Source organism: Falco punctatus (genome assembly GCF_963210335.1).
Source record: "Falco punctatus genome assembly, chromosome: 6".
Classification (NCBI taxonomy): domain Eukaryota; kingdom Metazoa; phylum Chordata; class Aves; order Falconiformes; family Falconidae; genus Falco; species Falco punctatus.
The window spans coordinates 46,171,083-46,188,796 of record NC_137585.1 but is presented as its reverse complement, the minus strand read 5'-3'; the positions used below and the strand labels follow the sequence as shown (position 1 = coordinate 46,188,796).

Sequence of the window (17,714 nt, the reverse complement as noted above, 5' to 3'; positions counted from 1 at the left end):
GATGAAACCTGACTTCACCTAAGCATCCTACACTCTGTTAACTGGCCCTCCTTTTGTTTCAATTTTCCTTTTTATCCTTGGAACAAAGCACAGCTCTTCCATTAAGAATTATGCAAGAGTTGTTCTTTCTCTTTCAGGTTTTGGGGTGTTTTTTGGTTTTTTTTTTTAATTTGTTAGGTTTTCTTTTTAAAAGGTAAGGCATACACGAGACTCCTTACATAAGCATAAAACTCTACAAGTTAAAGCAGAGTGCTTCAGTGAAAACACACTGCTAAAAACAAGTTGAACTCGAGATCTGTCAAACTGGTAACATACTTGACTTTGCTAGAAACATCCTACACTCCAGATACACTTCTTGATAGGCCTAAGCAAACTAAACATTGAAGTGTCTTGGGATCCACAACTACTCAGCAAACCATATAGACAAATGTTTCACTTCTCAGTTCCGAAGCAAATGAAATAAGAATGTGCTGAAAATAGAGTGTAAGCTTAAGTGTTCTGCTGATACAAGTGGACCAAACCGTTATCTTTAGCTCTGCTGCTAAACTTGAAGTCAGACATAGCAAACTGTATTATTTGTTATGCATATTCATCAGATGACTCCTTAAGCTTTTAGATTCTTCAAAAATATAAATTCACCAACAATTCACAAATAAATATATTTTTCTGAAGGCTCAGACCCATATACTAGGAATTGTTTTTATTTACTGTTTCTGTACTAGACAATACTTATGCTTTATGATATGTACTTTTCCAAAGTCTGTTGTACTTGACTCTATATATGAATCGCCTGATTAACTTTCTTACATTTTACATTTAAGTAAGTACATTTTAAAATTATTTAATAAATATTTTATTCAAATCAGGCAAAAAATACTAGTTAAAATATAACAATTAATACAAACCAGATCTTTCATTCATTTGTAGCTCAGTGTGCAGGAGGCCCCCAAATGACAGGCTTCTGTTCCAACTGCTCCCAAACTGGGCTCTCAAAAATTGACAAGCTGGATAGGTTGACAAGCAACTAAACACTTGCAAGAGAACAGAAACCATTCTTCTGCCAAAGAATTTTGAAGAGAAAAGCCAAAGTGTCAGAGGCAACCAAAGAGTTGTTTATGTTTAAATAAATCGCAGAGACATACTTGCAACAGAGTGCAAGTAATTACTCCAAACTGCACAGTGCGTTTATTTCCTCAGACCTGAACTGGGATACAGAAGGATATTGCTTTCTACCACATGTCATGCACCAACAGTATATCCATTACAGCACTTCCAGAGGTTCAATCATCACTCAGTAAGGCAATCAACAGTAGCTATGCAGAACGTAATGAAAGTGTAACCACCACTAGAAACTTCAATGTAAGTGCTCTTTAAGATAAAGAAAGCTGACTTTTCGAAACGTTCCTCCTCATCACATCCTAAAGTATTTTTAAGAGCAAGAACAATTGTTAATATTATTGTACCCACCCAGTTTAGCAGCAAAACACTATCAACGTTGCAATGCACCTTTATCAGGTAGAAGACAGGTATCAGCAACCAGCACAGCAACCTGTATTTTACGCAGAGTATCTTATGGGGATGTGCTACAGCAAGGATATTTTTGATCTTTAGGCTCTGGAAAGAAGATTAAAGCAAGGATTTTTGTACATATAGCCATACACAAATTAGGAATCTAGAAAATGCAACCACAGATCAGAACATTAGTCCACCTAGTAGGTAGCCCATCTCTATAGCTGCTACCGTCAAGAAACGCGCAAAATACCTGTCATTAATAAATGAGGATATATCTCCCGAGTCACAGGCTATGTCCACACCATTGCCTTTATAGCTACTCATTAGCCAGTTCTCTGTTGATTTTCCAGTCTCTTTTTAAATAAGTTTGTACTTTTGACCTTCTGAAATAGTAGAGATGCACCCCAGAGTTTATATTCTGTAGTTGAGGGGAAAAAAAATGCTGGCCTTTTTTTTTCCTGTCTAAGCCTACCAGCTCGTAATTACACTGGATTCCCCTGGTTCTTATGGAAGATGATGACAGCTAGTCTCTACTTATCCCCTCTGCAGCAATCATCTCTGTATTCGCCTCTACTATAGCACTTCCCACATATGTACCTCTTCTATGCTTAAAAGTTCCAGCCTGTTCAGCCTGCCCTTCTATAGAAAGTCATCTAGGTTCACTTTCTTGGTTTTTTTCTTAAGACCATTTGATAAAGAACTTGATAAAAAATAGTCTGAAATTCAAAATAAATTAAAACTATGTTTCCCTCTTCAAAATTTGAAAAGCTGTTAACTATTTCCCACTAAATCACATGTTATTCATTTGATCTATTTTCAGCACCACACCACAGCAGCTCTCTGGAAGAGTTCTTTCAAACATTTGAAATTTATCACCTTACTGTTTTACTGAATATTCTGTTGTTATAAAAAAAAAAAAAAAAAAAGGCTAACAAGAACTATCAAAAGCATCTTTTTGAAGACAAGAAATTTCAGTCTTTTTTGATTTCTTCTTTCAAAAATGTTTTCATGCTCAGGGTTTTCTGTGTTCTCTCCAACATTTTTGTGTTAAACTAGTTGATACAATATTGCACAAGCATTTCAAATGTAATACCTTTCATTGATTTAGAAAGGCATACTAACAGGTTTTGACTTCTTTATTCCCATTCCCTATGTCTTATGCTGTATCCATGACTTTTCACCCTGTAATTGGAAAACCGACCTGCCCTGATTGATGGCAAGAAAAGCAAACAGTACAGGATATAGGATGTGACAACTTTCCCTCTCTCTACTTGAGACCTCACAGGTGGTCAGTAGCCTCTTCAGTTAGGGTTTCCTCATGTAAAAATAAGTGAGTGAGTAAATATATTTACACAGACGTGAAGAGTAAAACAGAAGTGGCTAATTCTATTCATCACATACAAAAACAAGTTGTTTTTTTTTAATGTAATGATGCATTTTTAGCCTTTTGAAAAGAAACACTTGTTTTTATTATACAGATTTAAAGAGTTGAATGCCACAAGACACCACAGAAGCCAGGAACTTCAATGGGCCTTTTCTTTTTTCCCCAGATCATCAAAAGTATCCTTCAGGAGAGAAGCCAAGCAGATATCCATTAACTGGGTAGGAAGAATTTCCTTCAACAGATTATATCACTGTCATCCAATAAAATATTTACAGATTATATTACTGACATCCAATAAAATATTTCTTATATTTTCCTATGAATAACAGTACAGGCAAAACAGGACACTAAAGAAAAAGCAGTGGCTTGATGGATTATAAATATGTCACTGACACAGCAAAAGCCCTTGACTTTCCAAGAAGGAATGAGGCAATTTGCCTGATTTTTTTGGCTGACTGATTGGATTATACTATGAGGGTTTGGGGGGTGGTTGGTTGTTTCTTAAATATGTTTTAACTGGCCATTGTATGCTCAAGATCAATTTCTGTTCCTTTATTTTTTAACTTTTAATAATAACAACAAAATCAAGATGCAAAACACTACATTACATCTTCTCAGTTGGGCTGACACCTTTTGCAACTTCTAGCGTATGAATATACTTCATCTGTAAAAAAAACAAATTTTGTCTCCTCAGAGAAATTTACCAACAATGCAGCAATATTTTGGTCAACTACAATTTTATAGGACTCAATTTGTCAAGGAAGGTTTAAATTTTAAAGGGATTTCTGTGTAGGAAAAATTTAAAGAAAAGGTTGTTCAGAAAACCTAATACATACTACTCCCCTAAAATTCTAACTTGAAAGTTCTCTCTAAGAAGCTATAAATGTGGCCAACATGATGTTCAACACAATCATGTAAATAAGGCCTGTGCAAAATACTATAATATTATTTCAAGAACATACTTTTCTTAATGTGCCCAATGTCAGATTTTACCTCATCCGTAACTGTCATATTTATTTTTAATTCATTTCAGAAATGGAAGTACCTTTAGGAAACAAGAAAAGTTGAATTCATCAGAACCTAATCTGATACATTAATATGGTGTAAGTAACTAACTGAGGAATATTAACTACAAACTATTGCTACTGTCCTACTCCAGTCCCATCTGGATCATGTAGACGTCATGCAATTCTTAGAGTTTAAACATGTTTTCTCCTATTTAGTGTATTTCAGGAAGTCAACATGGTAGGCATTTTCTAAAAAAAAAAAAAAAAATCCTATGGGGGGAAAAGTCTAAAGTTGGTTTTTTTCTTTTTCAAATACACTGACTTTCTCTACATTCTGTTAAAGACATGTCACAAGAAAAGTAATAAAGAAAGAAGATGCTCTGAATTCTGTGCTCGTGTCCTCTTATGCTAACCAAGCCCCTAGACAGAAAGACATCTGAAAGGAAGGCTCTTGCTGATTTAATACAATGACTAGGTAGAGAAGAAACTAAAATAGAAGAGAAAACTTCTCAGTATCTCTAATCAACATTAATACAGGGGGGGTGGGACACGACACGGATGACAACACCAGATCCAAAATGGTATTTTAAAATAAGGTCACTAACATTTTGTGCATATTGTATCATTAACTGATACGAATATACACAAAAAAACCCACAACCCTACTAAGACTGTAGTATTAGAAAACTCTAAAAATCGCATGGTATATTCTAAATGCTTTCAACCGTCACGTGAGACATGGATGGTGAGACAGGTCTGAAAACATATATAAACTTTTCATTTTTCTTTCTTGGTAATGTATTTGCAATTATGACATTACCTAAATTCACCTAAATTCAGCTTTGATAACGTAACAGATATCAAGACACTGTGCACACCGCAAATTGCTATATATAAGAAACAGGAGCTGAGCAGGCCTTTCCTTTTAGTTACATAGCAGTGATATGGTCTTAATTGACAGTTTTGTCACGTTGCTGAGTAAGTCCCAGTTTGTGCTGCATAAATGCACAGAAATTCAGCTGCATTTCACCACTCTCTTTCCCTACCTGCCATTTTCCTTTCTGCTCCCTTACTCTCTGTCTCTTCCTTCCAGTCTTTCACCACATGTGAGAGTTCAATGTTTTTTCTTCCGTTTGTTGACAGGAAAAAAGAGGCTATGTAGTGTCTGTGGACTACATGGTCCTGATCAAAAATCAGCAAAATGGCAACCAACATCCAGATAAGGTCCTGTAATTTCATTCTGAATATGAAGCATAATTTAAATCACAACACTGCTAATGCTGAAGTTAAAAACAAACAACACACACCACTAAAAGGTAAAAAAAAAACCCACACAAAATAATTCAGAACATGTTATGAAATGACAGAATGAGATGTGATTTATGGTGTACATCTAGTTCTAATTTTTATAGAATAGATTTAAGATAGGACACATCAGCCATATTAATATTCAAGTCTATCCCTTTAAGTATCACACAGTCACTAATCAGAGCTGAAGGGGACTAAGCTTTTCTCACAGTATTCATTCTCATTTTAAAATGACTTAATTTTGAACTATTTCATATTCAAAACACTTTTATTTATCTGGCATGTAACCCCTACAGTTTAAGTAGTTAAACAAACAGCAACTGATTTCATATTCTGTAAAACTGATTTCAATACAGCAGCTGATGAAAAACAGAAAGGTTCTAGTGTTTTATAGGTATTTCCAAAACTTGTCCCTCCAGAATTAAATCTTCATAGCAGCCACTTCATAAACAAGATTCATGTGTTACTTACAAACGCAGCAGAATAGATTTCACAATACACCTGGTTGTGCTATTAACATATAAGCACATCTTAAAAAAGATTAAAATAACACTTATTGAAAAGTAAAGATTTCATCAGAGAATTAAGAGCAACTGCGGTACCCAAAACCAATTGGGGCTCCTGGCACCACAGCACTCATACATGGGTTCTGTTGAGCAGCAATGTTAGCTTCACCGTTATCACCTCTCACCCACCTGAAACTCTCTTTTGCTTTTACAACAGGCTGTATCTACTGAATTTTCAAATCACCAGCATTTACCATTCCCTTGTATTTTAGCCTTTTTTTTCTTTCTTTCTGTTTTTTCTCTCTGATAATAAGATTCAGCTCGTCTCGTCACACTTCAATTGCCCAAGATAATCCTTGCTTTCCCAGGCCAACACTGTTACAAAACAGAATTACTGGAATGCCAAGTGCGATTTTTTCCAAGTCCTGGACTAACAGGATTTTTCCTTTTGAGCATCGTGTAGAAATGTAAAGCATCTAAGAAGAGAGAAAAAACATGACGGCAACACAGAAAGATGCAATATGAACATCTTAGCTATTTTTAGCATCCTAAAAGCAATTGTTTAGTCTTTTGTGTCTATGGGGCCCAGCCTGAAGACACATCTTCCCATTAGCTTCAGGCAGCTTCGCACAGAGCCCACAGGACTGGTGCAAGGTCCTCCCTCTGCCTCAACTACAGCAGCACTCCGAAAGCGTGGTTGCACATATGTGCGAGAGAGCTCTTACCCATCAGCGCTTCCTTTGTTCACACAAATGACTCAGCAATGCCATGCCGTATTAGGGCACAGCATGAGAAAAGCCTGGGCTGATCCTACCAGAGAACAGAGCCTCTGAGGATGGAGATGGCCATGACCGCAGTTCACACCAAACCCCTCCCCACCCCAGCAGCGTCTAAGCAAAATCCTCCTACCCATCCCGTGCAGAAAAAGGCGAGGAAACACAGTGCTGAGCTAGGAGGGGACTGAGGGAAGTATGTTTACAGGCAATGACTGCATACAGCACTTTACTAAGAGCACTAATGGACCCTCAGAGCACCTACCAATGCACACAGAAGTAGAAGAGCCAGCTTGTCTCTGAACTACCCTTTCAGATGCATTAAAAACTAATTGAATACATCAGCACCACCACTTTTCTCCATATTTCTGGTTCCACTTACACAAAAAGCCAAATTCTCATGGCATGAATCTCCCCCTCCCTACTTTGCCACATTACTTGTCAAATCACACACAGACTTCACTGTACCAGAAAGCAACAGGCAGTGAGATCCTTCCACATCTGGGCAAGAGACAAACAGACCCTTCTAGGACTTCCTAATTTTGCCTTATGAACTATCATATTGCCATTTTGACATGAGACTCCAACTTACACATCTTCTCTCTCCAAGCCCACATATTTCACCCACCTTCCCTCCTTTTTGCTGCCCACTTGTCCAGAGATCACAACACTCCATGAAGCCACTCACACTGTAGGACAGCAGCAACCACAGAACATATTGCAGAGGTTAAGTGAAACTTGAAGAAAATCAATATTTTCTCTCTGAGCTTTTAGAAGGAAGATTTCAGAAGGGGGAAAAACACTGATATGAATAACATCACTTACTCTTTTTGAGCATGTCTTCTACAACATTTCCACCTAGAGTAATTTGGTCATCGCACTTCTATTTTTCACTGAAGCTACAAAAGCCTCACACTCCCATTCCCTGATCAAAGGTGCAGGCCTGCATGGATACAGTGGCTATACTCAATTTGTCCTATGAATTTGGACACAGGTAACTCTCCCTTCAAAAGCCTGCCATCAGTGCTAAGTAGAGCCTCTCTCACCCCAATGGGAATTTTCAGGGGGTATAAAGCATTTGGAGGAGAGACACACTTCCCTAACAGCTCACATGGCTGCTCGTATGAAGTACCCTCCTGTGATTCCACCCACAAAAACAATTGTGAGAGGCCAAGTTTTCCAGCAACATCTCATTTCTTCCATGCAGAAGCCCCTCTCCTGTTGAGGAAAGCCTGCTTTGTTGAGAAACAGCTTCCTCAACCTTCAGTCTCTCATGCCTTTCCTGTCTCGTCACAACTGAGAAATGTCTCCCTTTGAGTCACTTTTCCCATGCCATTTTGCTCACTTGTAGATTGTCTATTAAATTGTCAGCTCAGTCACAGAGGAGCAACTTTGTGAACAGTTGTAATAACAAAAATCACTCCAGTGGCAGTGTTCCCTCCATATGCATACCAGTGGGGTTTATGTTATGCTCATAAAAAATTGTTGGAACTTTCTTGTATATTTTCCACAGAAACTGGGAAAAGATACACATCACCTAATCCAATAATAAAGAAAAAAATATTCTCCACAAACTGTCCCTTAACCCATCTTACAGTTTGACGGCTCTGTTACTTATGCTGCTTTATACTTATCATCAAGGTGGTCTAACCCTCTCTGTGCCATTGCCTGGTGCCAGATACCTCTACAAGCCACACACAGAGCCACATCACAGCAATCTCCCCTCAGCTGCATGCTGCACCAAGTAATGGGCATCAGTGCCCAAGCATGCATGAGTATCAAGAATCATTTGACAGCTGTTAGATTTCACAAAGTTTAGGTGACAGCACTGCCTACCCACGTTCCTTACCTGTTTGAGACCACAGCAGAGAAGCAAGGCTGGTTGGTTAACCACATTGACAGGATAAATGCACGCCCTTGAAAAAGCCACAGTAAAAAGCACGGGATTGGGTCCCCTGTCAGACACAGAGAGCAGACATCTGCTTCAGTGCGAATGCAAAGAGGAATTCATTAAGTCAAGCATAGTCTTATTCCAAACCAAACACTATTAACATCTGAAGTGCTAAAAATTTTTAACAAATGTAAATTCTCTTCAGTCTCTTGATTTCCTGTGTTAAATAATGATAAATGTTCAAATCATGAATTTTATGATTTCTTATTATTTTATTAATTTTGTTGAAGCTTCTTGATACTTCCCGTGCGCTGCTCCCCCCTCCCGGTTCTATGCATTTCTCCCCCCTGCTGTGTGCATCTGCTGTGTCTCTCTCTCACTTGCTCTCTCCCTGCTGTGTACATCCACTATTTCTCCCTGCCACTCCTATATGCATGTTTGCCATCTATCTCTCTCCCCCTCCTGCTGTGTGTATTCACTACCTCTCCCCCTCCCCCAGTACGTGCATCCATCGTGCATCTTCTTCCGTTTCTGCTGTGCACACGAGCCTTTTCTCAGCAACTCCTACAGGCATCCATGTACACCCTCCTCGGTCTGCCTGTCTTCCTTCATGTCCTCTCCTCTTTTTTTCAGCCTCCCTTTACACATCCTTTATCCCTGCTGATCTTTATCCTTTTCTTCCTTCCATCTTTTTGATATTCTGGTTCCTTCTCTCTCCTTATCTGCACCACCCTTCTCTCAGTCTCCCCTTTGTACCATTTCTCTCCAGCTCTCTCTGATCTGTTCTCACAAATTGATTCTACAGAAAAAATGTTTTGCTCTCATTTGCAGGAGGTGTACAAGCCTGTGTTGCAACCCAGTCAGCACTGTGACAAATCTAATGGTAGCTGGCTTAATTTGCAGAAGAATCCTTGCTTCCTACCAAAAGGCATACAAGGTAAAGTCTCCCCAGACACTTCCCCTGTCCTTTTTAACTCATACTACTGCACTGTTGAGTTCATTTCCATGTAAAGCAAAGTAGTTAAGGTATCCCTGTGCATGCCAGTCAGGTCTTACTGACAAAAGAAAAGGATCTGTTATGACACTGAACCTAACCTGTTGCAGTTTAGGTCATGACAAACTAAACACATGCATTAATTACTACAAAACAGCTGGATAGCTGTGAAATATTTTGGATGTTTATTACCCCTGTGAAGGACTGATCAGTAATGTGTAGAACACTACAAGACTATGGAAACTTGGTTGTCTCCCCTCTCCTTGCTGGGAGTAGAGCCGGTCATCACAGCTCAGGAGGAACAGGGTATTACAGGCATCGGTTCTGGTCACGCAAGCTTAGTACCAGGCATCCCTAGAGACTCTGCACGCTCAGATGTCCCCAAGGTGGCCAGGCTGAGATAGATGAGTTTTACAAGACAGGGAGCATCTCCCAGGCTGGTTGACCTTTTCTGGTTGATGACTGCTTCAAGATGCTGCTCATGATTGGTGTAGCGAGTCACCAAACAAATATTATTACGGAAGTTTAATTCTACTATTTCTGCCAGTGACACAGCTTTCTCTGTAACAACTGTATAATTGTGCTTTATTTAACAGAATTACATCACTAACAACTACACAGCCACACACAAAAGGTCAACCTGTGGGCCTCCAACATCAGTCCAACTACTCTAGTTATGTCAGTTCAGGAGGCCAACACATTATCTCCAGCTGCAGAGATTTCCATTTTTCAGCTCTCAGTATAATCAGAGTCAACAAGGGAGGTGGTTATTATATGCACATGCCTTATTCACTGTTTAACAAACCACCTTTTCCAGATAATTACCAAATCAATTACCATAGTTATCCTGACCAAAAAAGGGATGAAAGTAGCCTTCCCTTTCTTTTTCTCCTTCCTTCCAAATAACCCCAACAGAAGAGGGATTCTGAAACTCTCAGTTTTCTAGGAAGACAAGAGTTCAATTTATGCAACCATGTTCATGCTTCCATCCTTCCTAAACTGGCTGATGAACCTTGGTAGCCCAGCATCTCTTGGGCTTTTACCTAGCCTAGTTCTCCGCTATTGTGTGTGATGTGTTGCATGATTTTTTTCATAAAGTTTTCTTCCAACACCATCTTCAAACTATTTCACTCTCTTCCACTGATCAGGAGGTAAAAATTCCCTTCTCTGTTTTTAGAAAGCTTCTAATCTCCAGGTTCATTCCAAATTTATCATATCGAGGTTACACCACCTTGTTCATGTGTTAGTCTCATCTTTTATGGTAAAAGAATCGTTCTTTTCCCTGGAATGAAAAAATAATATTCTGTCTCAGAGTCTGCTAAACCAAACTTAAAAGTTTATTTCCTGACAATTAAACAAAATTGTCAATTAGTACTTCTTAAAGACACTCCTCCATTGTCTTGAATAACGACAAATTCTTCTTTCTGTACAGAATCAAATTCAAATGCATCCTATGATTTTTCATTTCCCTTTCCAAGTGATGTATAATAATAGTGACTTAGCTGATCACTGAAGGACTAATCGACACAAGTCCTTCTCCCTCCTCATCAGCAAATTCACTTGAGGAAAAATTGGACTGATCACAAGACTCATCCTTCAGGAGCTCCAATAGTGACACCTACACAACCCTGTACTTGCTCATTCAGCACTAACTAGTGCTGTCTCTCATTTAGCTAATCACATATTTTACTTATATGGATTCCCAGTTTCCCACTATTGACTAATACCCAGATATTAATTTCTGGATATCCCATACAGACGTTATCAACCACACCCTCCTTGAAATTCCTTAATTTTAGCAAAGAAATACATCCTCTTCGCTTGGCATAATGCACCTTTAGTAAAACCCTGCAGCATTTATCCCACTTTGCATTATCTTCAAGGCTTATATATTTATATTTCCTGTAAAATATGTTCTATTGGCCTGCTGAGGCTTTGTTTAGCCTTCTCTTTTCAGAACATACATGATAGATTTGCTATATGCCCACATCTACCTTTTTTATTGGTCCTACAATAACATGTACTAGTTCTTTTTCAGAGTCTAGGATGGAAATTATGCAATCTTTGGGGAAAAAAATAGTTAATTTTCAATTTGGCTCTGCTGACTTCCACTTATATAAGCGGAAGTCTAGTCTACTCGCATCGCCTTTGTCACTTTTGTTTGTCATGGCCACCTCCACAGTTACGTATTTTGTTTGGGATTAAAGTCCTAGGCAGCTTGCTAATCACTCCTAGATCTCCTCAAATGCATCTTTCTTTTCAACTCCTCACAGGTGGTTACATCTGGGAGCCAGTGGCAACATGGCACAAGCAAGGGTACTGAACTCCTGAACGCCCTGCTCTTTCAACCCCCTGAAATATGACAGAATCATTTCACAGGCAAGGAACATGTTCTTGGTTATGTTATTCCCACATGTCTGCAGTATGTCAAACCTAGAAGCACTAACAAAACACTACCACAGCCTGGCATTTGAGAAGGCATATATTTATGTTACAGGCATGCATGTGTAGCCCCGCACCTAAGTCTTGCTCAGGTTTTCTAGATCATCATCTACTTTAAAATAGACTGGAACTACCATGCATCCTTCCGATTCCACAGTGCCCTGTGACAAATCATGGACCACAATGACAATGATTTGCAAGGAACAGATAGTTCAGGATCATCAGGTGGTCTTGATGTTCATAGAAGAATCCCTATAAAGCTTATCTCAAAACAGACCAATAAAACCCAACCTGCACTTCAAACTCCAAGAACTATGAACAGGATGCCTTCAAAGACATGAGTTGGTGATGAAGAAGAATCTAATTATAAGAAACCTGTCAGTTCTGACCCTAAACTTGGCTAAATAGTTGGCAGTTCCTACTCTGAAAATGCAGCCAGATCTATATTTTTTTGTCAGAGTCTTCTGTTACTGTGGTACTTTACCAGACAGATTGGAAGTACCTCCAGAGCTCCTGAGAAATTTTATTGAACCATATGTGAGTTGGTAAGACAGTCAGTAATATATTCCCCAATACTAAATTCAATTTACTTTTCTTCCATCACAGAGAGCACTGCTAATCTTTTTCTAAATGAGGCGCAACTTTATAATAAAATGCATAATCACACCTGCTTTATATTTTGTATTAAATAAGTACATTCTGTTTTAAAAGTACATGATCAATGTCCTTGTAGCAGGAGGAAATTTTGGCAGTTGCACAGAAAAAAGGTATGACGGATTCAATGCTTATGAAATGACCTGGGATTAAGAAATAGGCTCAGCTGCTGAACACCTCTGTGAAAGTGATCAACACAAAAATGGATAACATTGCCACTGATATTTTTATCACACAGTTTGAGTGTTGACACTCCAAAGAGATAATAAAAATGGTCCAAAAGATCAAAGTTCCTGTTGCAGGCTTTCTGCACTTTCAAGGAGATGATAGTACATCAATTTATACCTGGTTCAATACTTGGAAATGTTCTTTTTCTTTATTCAAAGTACTTTAAGTCTCATCTACATGACTTTGTGCTAATGAATAGATTCTACAAAGAATCACAAAATAGGCAGGTCTAACCTATAAGTAAAAGCTTAAAAAGTGAACTAGGATATTTCTAATGAAAAGCACTTTATAAACATGAAAGAACAGTGGGAAAATATTAAGGGATATCCTTTTCCACATAAAAATGCCTGCAATATTTTTGTTACCTTCCTAAAGTTAAAAACTCCATTTGTCTTTTAAAGAATAAGTCACCACCACATCCCAACTAGACAAAGTAATTTTATCTTGGTCATCTAGAAACAGGTCAAACCGGTTCTGAATTTCCTGCCTCTTTTGCCAAACAAACGTTCTTCATTTGAGAACAAATTTCCATGCCCTGATGGAATAAGCTGCTCACAGGGGAGTGATCTAACAAAAACGACTGAGGCTCGGGATATGAATGTAAAACTGATTGCTTGACCTGCTCTGTAACACAGCTCATATCATGCATATGCACCTGAGAAGCTATTATGATTTGCCCATCTTCTGTTTGAATGACTGCCATCCTACCTGTAATAACTTTACCAGTTAAATCACCATCTGTTTCACAGGCTTTCTAATGTTTATATCTCCCTTTTCTGTCCTAGAAAAAGAATAAAATTGTTTTCTGTATTGTATGAGAAGTATCCCTGCACTCAGCTGGAGAGGTAAGCCAATGTATCTTAACTATCTCTGTCAAACCAAGACACAGATTTTAGCATTCAGAGAAAAAGAAATGAAATCCATGATCCTGCTTCCACTATAGAAGGCAAGATAGATCAAGAAACATATTTTCCTTCCTCCTCCCATCCCATCTAGTAATGTTCCTTAAACACTAATGTAACAGGTGATAATGAATGTACAACAAACAGATCCCTGACATGTACCAATAGAAATTACACAGCATTTACAGGGATCCCATGTAGGTCCTACGTAAATACAACCAGGAAATTGGGATGCTCCCAAGTTATAAACTTCAGAAACTATAGGCACTGTCCTCCACAGAATCATCAATTGGAGATAAGTATCTTCTATACTGCTGTTCAATTCTTTGTTATTAAAAAACAAACAAATGAACAAAAAAACCACCCCAAAATACAGCAAAACAAATTGCTCTCCTAAACCCAAACAAGCACCAAACCAATCCCAAAACCTCCAAAAACTAACAAAACCACATTGACCTAGCCTTGTCTACAAAACTCAGGGAAACAAGACACATGCCCTCCATCATCACAGGAGTCCATAATCTCATCCCTTACACTTTTTACTACACAATTATAAATGCAGACAATGCCAGCATCTGCTATAGGTAGCTCAGAAACGATACTGTGCAGGTCAGAGACTTATAGAGGTCTGGTAGGAAGGGGCTCAAAGGGAATATTTGCAAAAGATGTCTCAATATGGATTTGCAGAAGTATTCTGACACAGTCAGAATTCCTATTCAGCTCCCAGGACCCTGGATTAAAAAGTCAGAGTAGAGATCATAGTGACTATATATAAACTCTTTCACACTGAACAAGATTACGATTAATCTGTTTGTCTCCCTTTATGCCTCTCCTGGACATAGTCAGAATCTTTTGGGTTTTGTTAATGCTGAAAAAAGCGTTACTCAATTAAAATGACAAATACGCATTAGAAACTGACCACTTACAAAGGAGCTTCTGCTATACTTCTGTATGCTGCTCTATTATTTAATTTTACTGACACAAAGAAAAATTACTTTCCACTAGTTGTTTGTCATAGTCTGCTCTCTTCCCTCCCCACGACAAGCAGTTCAGAGAGTTAGCGATATGGTGCCATCTATCAGGAAGCACAGAGGCAAAACAGTTGTGAAATCATTTTCCTAATGCTCATACACACTTAGTTCTCCCCTCCGTTTCTCTCTCACACACATACACATCTCTTTTGTTAGAGATATTTAAATTTGCTGAGAATTGCACCCATATCTGGGATGGATACATTTGTCAAATACAACAACTGAGCAACAAGCCTTTCCTGTTCACACCTTGGTTCTGCCCTCTTTGATAAAGACCCTTCAGAGCATTTAGTTGATAACTTAAAGATGCAGGCTTAATGCTCATTACCGTAACACCTAACTATGCTGGCAGAGAAGTCAACAGCCCAGGAGACACTTGTCTGATCCCAAGCAGCGCGGGGCAAAACCCCAGAATGGTATGGCAATCACAAGGAGTCCTGGGAGCGCACTCCATCGTTCCCTTGCCCCAAGGCAGGGGTACCTACACCAGCCCTTTTCCCAGCCACAGGCCACCCTTACTGAAGTATCTCCAACAGCAACGTCTTCACAACCTCCCTTTGCACACACAACTATCTAGTAACAGTGACCTCTAGTTTGAGTCAACTGTAGCCATTGACCAAAAATGTTTCCGAGCAACCAAGCAAGAGTTAAAGCTTTCAAAATCGGTCTCATTGGCAGAAGTCGCAAAAGTTACTGGCACAGAAGGGAAGGGAATAAGATGGATACTAGTTCAGAGCAAATTTTGACCAAAATGATTGAGAAAAGCAAATCTACTTAATAAATCAAAAAAAAAAAAAATCAGGGAAAAAGAAAATAGAAATTAGTATGGCTCTGAAGTTTCTCAGTCCGTTGCTACAAGAAAATGGGAGTTGTTATGCTACTTAAAAAAGCTGCAGAGCATTCTCAATGGAGAGTTACCTAGGAATCTGAAACCAAAGCAAGGCTTCCACGCTGGTATTCCAGGATGAAAAGCAGGGCCCTGCAAGCTTTGAGATGTTAACCTCTCTTTTTATTTTCTAATTCTTTTTTAATTGCAAGACTACTAGCAGGGAGAATATCTTTGCTTTTATCTGCTCCAAATAAAATAACTTCCAAATGTTCAAGGGGAAGCTGGAAGCTGGCACTGCTACACTGACTGCAAAAGGAAAGAATTCATGTACAAAGTCAGTGTCTTCTTGCTATTAAAGCAAGCAACAGCTGAAAAACCCTGCTGCATGAAGCATCTCTAGTCATCTTCCTTGTAGTCACCTTCAAAAGTCACCCAGGATTTTGAAGTACAGGGCACTGAAACAAATGTTCAGTGTCTTTTAAAGTGTCCAGAAATGAATGAGCTGCCAGACTCATCAATTTCTAGAAACCAAGGTGACAGAACTATCAAAGACCCTGAGAAGTAACCACTGCATTGTCTTGCCTGACCTTCTGTGATGATGTGCAGAGGAATGCAGGAACCACAGGCCTTATTACAGGGAAAGAGAGCTTTGTTCTTGTAGCTTTCAAAACAAAGTAGAATGATCTTTCCCTATGCAGCTGAAGCAATTCTATCACCAGTGTCATTTTTTCTGATGCCTGAGCTGCCTCCTTCAGAACCAGTTCTCTCCCTAAACACAAAGAGCCAGCGAAAAGACAGAACACAAGTAGCTGGTCTTTCATCCACAAATCCAGCAGTGATCCTTGTTAAAAGAAAGATGTACACTAAAAATAACAGTGATGGTCTGCATATGGTCATTACTGTTTATTTGCTGTCAGATGCAAGTCCAGATAGGGAGGCAGCTAAAAACATGGTCCAGGTCCCTTGCATGGGTAAGAAGCCCGCTGCTTGGAAGGAGACAATGGAATGAACAGACATTTGGAAAAGCAGACTCCCTGATAGCTGGATACCGCTTTTTCGGCACTCAAGTGCTCTGACTGATTATTCCACCTCATTTTCACAGTCTCATAGGACAGACTCTATCAGAAACCCGCTCTGCCCTTCCCACTTTCCTTCCACCCGCTCCCTCACTTCAGCCTCAGCCTCCCTACTCCTCATTTGTTTGGCGGGGGTTCCCCCACCCCTCTTGTTCCTCAGACAAAAACAGACAAAGGAAGATGACCTGAGGAAAGGACCAGTCTAGACACTGAGAAAAAAAAAGAGGCCTGCCTGACATGGTCATCAGTAGATTACACAAACAAGATGACCTATAGTGACAAGTGCCCCGACTACCTGTCCTGCACAAGACAGTTCATAAATTATTATTCTGAAAGACAGAACTTAAAATATGACATCCAACCACAAATATGTACGGAATAATTCAAGTACAGTTTATCTGATAATGGATTCAACAGTTTTACCTACTTCCAAAAAAAAAAAAAAAAAAATCGAGATCCTTAATAAACTCTCTACTTTACATGAAATTTTTAGAAAATGTTGTTCAGTTCTCATACCAGTCATGTCCAGCCACAACACCAAATTAATGTAATGTTTAATCGATGATCAGACTGTCTGGTGGTAGGCTTTTCCTTTAAGCCTGTGCTACAGAAAGCCTAATTTAAGCTAATTTACATTTCAAACAAGAAACAGGTAGTCAGGGAATTAGTATTGACATGTTTTGCTTCCTGAGATCAGTAAACTAAACATAATCTCCAGAAAGAACTTAAAAAAATATGTATTTTTAATGAAAAAATGGTTTGTAAAATAGACATGTAATACAAAAATAAGAATAGTTATGGTTGAAACTGCAACTTAAAAATCTGATATAGCAAGGAAAATTAGAGCTAAGATTTCAGCTGTCTTTTTAATTAAAGTATTTCACCTCTTAAAAGATATTTCAGTAGTACAAAAGAACTTGAATTGCATTCTGTTCTCAATTGTCTGACATAACCTGTCAATTTACAGTGAGATAAAATGAAATACTACAGAAATACAGTGAGATAAACACTGAAACACTAGACCATTTATTAATCAGTCTGCTTTTTGAGCTGAGTTTTTTATTGATATATTATGAAATCTAAATTTGTTTTACACAGAGAAGCATGTATAAAGTCAACAGCAAACACACTGTAATAGTAAAAACAGTTAGTGCTTTTATGTACAGTATACTGCCGT

The 17,714-nt window shown here is 38.6% G+C and overlaps 1 protein-coding gene across 1 annotated transcript in view; it reads right to left on the bottom strand.

Moving 5' to 3' along the window:
• The window catches only part of NEDD1 (NEDD1 gamma-tubulin ring complex targeting factor), a 229,143-nt gene that overhangs the window by 60,518 nt on the left and 150,911 nt on the right, over positions 1-17,714 (bottom strand). The gene's annotated exons all lie outside the window — the stretch shown is intronic.